Consider the following 6,200-nt stretch of genomic DNA (forward strand, 5'->3'; position numbering starts at 1 on the left):
GAGGGGTATATGGAAAAGAAAGAACAAAAATGTTTTCTGGGAGATAATATAAGTGTCTCTGCACTTTAACTCTTTTTAAAAAAAAGAAAAGAAACAAAAAAAGATGAGAAAAGAGAAACATAAAGGGAGAGTGACAAGTACGCAACCACGTGGCGTGCTTCTGTTGTGTTTCGTGGATTTATTAAAAAAAAGAATCACAAAACGTCTTTCTAGGTAGTATAGTAATGGTAATTAAGAACTTGCTGATTCCACGTTTTCATGGCTCATGGCGACACAATAAAGAATAACAATGAACACTACACTATTACAAATATTTATTATAAATAAGATATAACAAATATAAAGGATAAATATATTATATTGAATTAATAATGATTGAACGGAGATGAAATTTTTTGGTACAATAAAATGAAAAGATCAAATGTTGTTGAAATTATTTCATCCTGAATTTGTATATCCTAAAAACTTTGTAAATTAATTTTTTTTCCCCATCAAACTTTTACTCTGTTAATATTTATTCCATTTTGTAATTTAGTATTATAAATGAAAATTTATAATTATTAAGAAAAAAATCCATAATTTGCATAAAATTAAATCAATATATTATTATATTTGTATCTTTTTTAAACAATATTTTAAAAGAATTAACATATTTGTAATTAAATTTTACAGTTTACTCATTTATTATAAAAATACATAATATATTTTTCATGTTTATTTTTTTAAAGATAAGAATGCGCTGGCATACGATGACATTCAATGTTGAGAAGACTTAACACATATCTATACTAACAATCTATTTTAAAGTCTCAATATATTAGCATTGGTAATTTCAAAGTTTTCAAGATCAAAAATTCTCACTTATTCTGAAATAATGTGTGAATACTATAAATTAAATATCATAAAAATTAATAAATAGAAATTTCATTTTATTTTTCTTATTAAATTTTGATTGAAATTAATGGAATAGTCTAGAGCGATAGAATAGAGGAGATAGAAGAATTAATTAACAGACGATGCTAACTGATTAATTTTGTCTGTCCTATCTTAGAATTATCTTAATTAATTACGTGACGTGTTCGATATGAAATCAGAATGTTAAATCATCTCCGGCAGCGATTTTATACTTCTTATATAAACAGAGATCGTTGTGTTCGGGAGGTCATACGATGATACACGATCGTTTCCGATCTTCTATAAAGTTTTTTTTCTTTTATAATAAATTATAATTTGTTAATTTTCACACTTTTACTGTATATTTAAGTATTTAACAATTTTTTTATGGTAATATATGTTACAATCTATATATATTGTGCAAACTGAAGTTACATTTACACATTTAAAATATTAGTTTCTGCTATTATGTTAAAGTTATCGTTAAAATAAATATAAATGATTGATGACCGTAATTTATTAATTTTTTAAATTTTATTCAAAGTATTTATTATTTATTATATCGTTTATTAGTTATTTATGAAATATATAAGAATAATAGTGTGAATTGTTTATTTTTTTCATATAAAAATATATTTTCTTTATATTAGAGTATTATTACTTTTAAAAATATGTTAATTGTTCTTTTTAAAAGATAATTTTTAAAAAAGAAAAGAATTTCTTTAAAATTAGAAATTAAAATTTACCGCCAAAAAGATCTAATCTGTATTATCGAAAGAGTATTCACATATACATACCAGTTATGTATCTAAAAATTCCTGCAATATCGACGGATCTGTCAATTGAATACATTTTTTTATATTTTACAATCATCAATCAAAATTTTAGAATTTAACAATTCTATTTCGAACTAATGATTAGAGAATAATAAATAATAACATTAATATATAAAGATTTATGAAAAATTATTTCTCATATAAATTTTATTTAGATTGTTTACTTTATCATCTAACGATTTCGTTTCCATTATTGTAAAAAAATATTTATTAAATTTAAATTTTTATTAAAAAAAATATTCTGAGATAACAATAACCATATTATTTTTATATGTTTGTAAAAATTAAATTAAAGATTCAAAATACGCCGAAAATTTTACTCCATTGATCATTGGATAATATGCGGCCATATGTAAAATCGAGACGAGTCGCTTCCAGTATTCCAGTCGTGCCAGAACCACCGAGCGGTGCGAACGTTTGTGCCTCGTGCGTCGTCCTCTAATAGTCGTGTATATACGCGCGTATCGGTGATTTTACGACCATATCAAGTCGCACATTTTCGATATAATACAATTTCGTGAATATTTTAACTAATTTCGTCTATGAATCAAACGTGATAGATGTTCAAAAATCTGTGCACAAGAGAATCACAATATCTGTGACACGTAAACGTGAACTAACGAGGCGATCACGAACGTTTTCGCCTTTTTCGTAAGGTGTGATCATCGTGAACGTATTTGAAATATTTTTGGCCATTCGAGGAAGTGTTCCGGCATTCTTAAAACCGGTGCGTTACCGCCTCGGGAACGATTTCGATCGACAACGTGAAGTGCACTGAAAGTATTGGAGCTGCTACGAAGCGGCGAGAACGTGAGTAAATACGTTTTTTTCTTTTCTCCACTAACGCCGATAGTACAAAGTACAAGTTTTCTCATATTTTCGTTTTTGCTATTTTTCCTCCATAACCTCGAATGCCAACAAATATTTTTATATCTTTTACTTCTTTTATATCTTTTATATTGCTTTTCTTCATAAAAAGTTTGATCGGTTTCTGTATTTCGATAGGTTAGATTTCGATGGATCGTAAAAAAACGCGCTTTCGGTGACTATACATTCGAAACATAAATTCTAATAAATATATAAGTAATAAAAGACTTATATTTTTCTTTTCATGCTCAAATAGTATATAGTTGTTAAATCGAGTGCGTGTTTCGATCGTTTCTAATAAAAGGTACTCCATACTTTTATTAGGCATCAGCTGACAGTATTAGCACGGACTTTTTCAACAAGATCTGCTTGACGTTAGCCGTGAAGTTAATTTCCTTCGCATTCGAAGTCTTCCAATACTAATACTTTGATAAAAGCAACATGTTATTATTCCATACGAGTAGTTTGCCTAATAGAATCATAAGATTTATATGATTCGTCGCATAAAAGATTCTATATAACTGATTCCAATCGGCACGTTTTATTTATCCTTCCTCCAAATACGCGCTATGCTTTATCGTATTTCTCATCTAGAAATGCGAAAACGATGGAAATGGAACGTGGAATGAAATTAATTTGTTTCATATTAGAGGAACGCGCGAAATTGGTTTAGTAATACATCTTCCGTTTTAAAGTGACAATATGTAGTCACAATCTTTGAGTTGTTTTTTTCCATTCGTAATATATGTATTAATGATTATTATTACCGTTTATATCATGTATATCATTATTTCCATTTACGTTGTTTATCATAAAATGTCTGTGCAACTTCCCTTAGTAAAAGTCAGTGACTTTTCAATTTTATCGTGCACCTTTCTCGTAAATTATAAATGATAGATTAGGCATGCATATTGTTACATTAGTGGGCTAAAGTTTTTATTATTAGTTTTATTTCCATGCAAAACGGATATATCGCATTATGAATCATGTGCAGCATGGGTCGAAACGCACACTCGACAAATCTCGCAAAGGTTAATGACATCTCTCGCGGGTGATGAATCGTTAAAGCTTCCTCTTTTTTATCCACATCGATTCTGCTGACCTAGAATCGATATTGGAAAATATATAGATTCTGTTATATTACGAACGTTGACAATAACAGAAGCCAACTGTTATCTCCATATCTTTAGTACATTCAAAAAGAGGACAGTGTGTTCTGATTATCCGCTATCCGTTTTTTGTTTGAATTTTTTAAAAGAATGAATTGAATTTTTTTTTCTTTGAAATTAATTCATTTTTTTTTAAAGTAATTTTATGGATTACTAAAAATATTGGAGATTTAAAATTTATTTTATTTCAATGAATTTTTAAAATATTTATGGAATTAATTGACTTTTAATTGGATATTTTAAATAAGGAAGTTATAAAATCTTTATAAATATATGTGAGCGTATAAGACGATCTAGAAGTAATAAAGCAGTGAACGTAGATATATATAAAATATTGAAAATGTTATAAAATATTTAGTAAAAAATAATTCTTTCTTGGATATATATTCAATAGTATTTTTATAATTATAAATGAAGTTTAAAGGATTATAATATCTAAAAATGATTTTAAATAATTATACAAATCATAAACACTTCATATCTTTTTTAACATATGAAAAGTAAATTATTTTTGATGCGCACAGTGAAATCAAGAGCCTTACCAAGGCTTAATGAAACGTTCTATTTTTTACTCTGTAGGGTGATAGCCTCTTTTAAGTTGAGTTCAACGACTTGTCAGGCAAGGTCATGTATGATTATAAACACTTCGGAAATATTATTTTTTTTGCAATGGATATTTAAAATTTTTGAATTATAATTAAAGTTATTAAATTCAAATTTAACGGAATCCGTTTCATTTTATATTTGCAGCAATAACTTGAAACAAAAAAAATCCGATCTATGCATATGCTTCGAATGCAATTTGAAATATCTCAAAGGATTCGAATTCTTTCAAATTATACAAATTCCTTATACGATATCGAATTCGCTGCTCGGTGTATTATGTGGTCCATTTACGCCGATTCGATATCTCAATTTCTTTTTAACTTTCAAATATTCCGTTCCATTTTCAATTCTATTTTCATTACTTTGTTACATCTTTCCGGTATAACTTTGTCTTTGAACTTCTTCCAGACATCCGTCGTTAATCAAAAATAACTCGTTCAAGAACTCGTCAATGACCTTGAAACGTCCTTGACGTCAACCAAATTTCTCTTTACGAAATTCTAATCATTTTACTTTCTCTTTTCTAACGTTCAATTCTTTTATTCGTTAATTAAAAAAAAAAAAGAAGATGTCTCTTATATCCCGTATCTAATTCACACGCGCAAAAAAAAATATTGTAAATATTTATATCAAAGTGAATATCGATATAGGTGTCGTATTAAATCGATCGTTTGCGAAGCGTAAGATAACGTTATCGAGAAAGGAAAAAGGGAAGGGGAAGAAAAAAAAGGAAAAAAAAAAAATAAATAAAAGAAAAATAGACGACGCGTATCCCCTGTAGAAAAACCTTGAAAAAAATGAAACTTGGCACCACGTGGTAACCTAATACACGACTATGAGATTTCACAATATTATGAAAATTATATTCCCGTGAAACAAAATATCCTTTTATTATTGTGCAGCCAGGGCAAATTGAAAAGCGCGCTCGTGTGCGCGCGTCGCGTCGTTCTGTCTGTTACTTGAAAAGGAGAGGCCAAGGTGCACCGGCTTGAAATCCGTTTAATTATTGCATTATTTAACACAATGGCGCAAAATTCACTGTGAAATTTTGATTCTTGCATGTGATTATGGAAATAAGCCTTTATTAATTCAACGTTCTTGATTAGATTCATTATTTTATGATTCGATTTGATAGTGATAGAGAGACATGTATAGGATGATTCATACCATGATTCGTAAAATTAGTAAATGTTGATTCTAATTTTTATAATCGATATAATTTTATGTGATCTAATTTACATTGTTTTTTGTAACGAATTTAATTAGTTTTTAATTATATCATGTTTTAAAATTTTTTAACAATTAATTTTATATATATATTTTTTAATCTTTTTTTTTTTATACTTTTTGATCACTTTTAATTTGTACAATAGATATTGAATGTAAAATATTGAAAGGTAAAGAAAAAATAAAATAAATAGATTTTCGAGATTATTCGATTCTTTTACGGGAAAAGAGAAGAAAAAAAAAAACTATCGAGAAGCAATAGAGAGGAAAAAAACGCGCAGATGTTTCCTTTTATTTTCTCATCGGATGTCCCAGTGATCGAACAATAATCGTCAATTGACCGGCAATACGATCTAATGAAACCGTACACCGACGAGGTCTGAAATCTAAAGTTCGTTTGTAATTTACATATTTAACTATATGTTATTTTTAATAATATTAATAATTATTAAATTACATTATTTTTTCATTAATTTTAAAGAAAAATTTGAATAATGACACTTGTATTGTTAATATTAAAAAAAAAATACAAGTGCAAATATTAAATTCAAACCGATGATATTAAATTTCGTTCTTTCTTTCTTTTTTTTTTTTTTTTTTT

At 27.4% G+C, this 6,200-nt stretch overlaps 1 protein-coding gene across 2 annotated transcripts in view; it reads left to right on the forward strand.

Moving 5' to 3' along the window:
• The first annotated feature begins 2,096 nt into the window (after window positions 1–2,096).
• Window positions 2,097–6,200, forward strand: part of LOC102672413 (inositol 1,4,5-trisphosphate receptor) — a 39,403-nt gene continuing 35,299 nt past the window's right edge. For both annotated transcript variants that reach the window (XM_031512937.1, XM_031512938.1), the window contains exon 1: window positions 2,097–2,540. The gene's annotated coding sequence lies outside the window, so the exon portion shown is untranslated. The remainder of the gene's footprint in view (window positions 2,541–6,200) is intronic.

Source organism: Apis dorsata, unplaced genomic scaffold, assembly GCF_000469605.1.
Source record: "Apis dorsata unplaced genomic scaffold, Apis dorsata 1.3 scaffold_527, whole genome shotgun sequence".
NCBI classification, from domain to species: domain Eukaryota; kingdom Metazoa; phylum Arthropoda; class Insecta; order Hymenoptera; family Apidae; genus Apis; species Apis dorsata.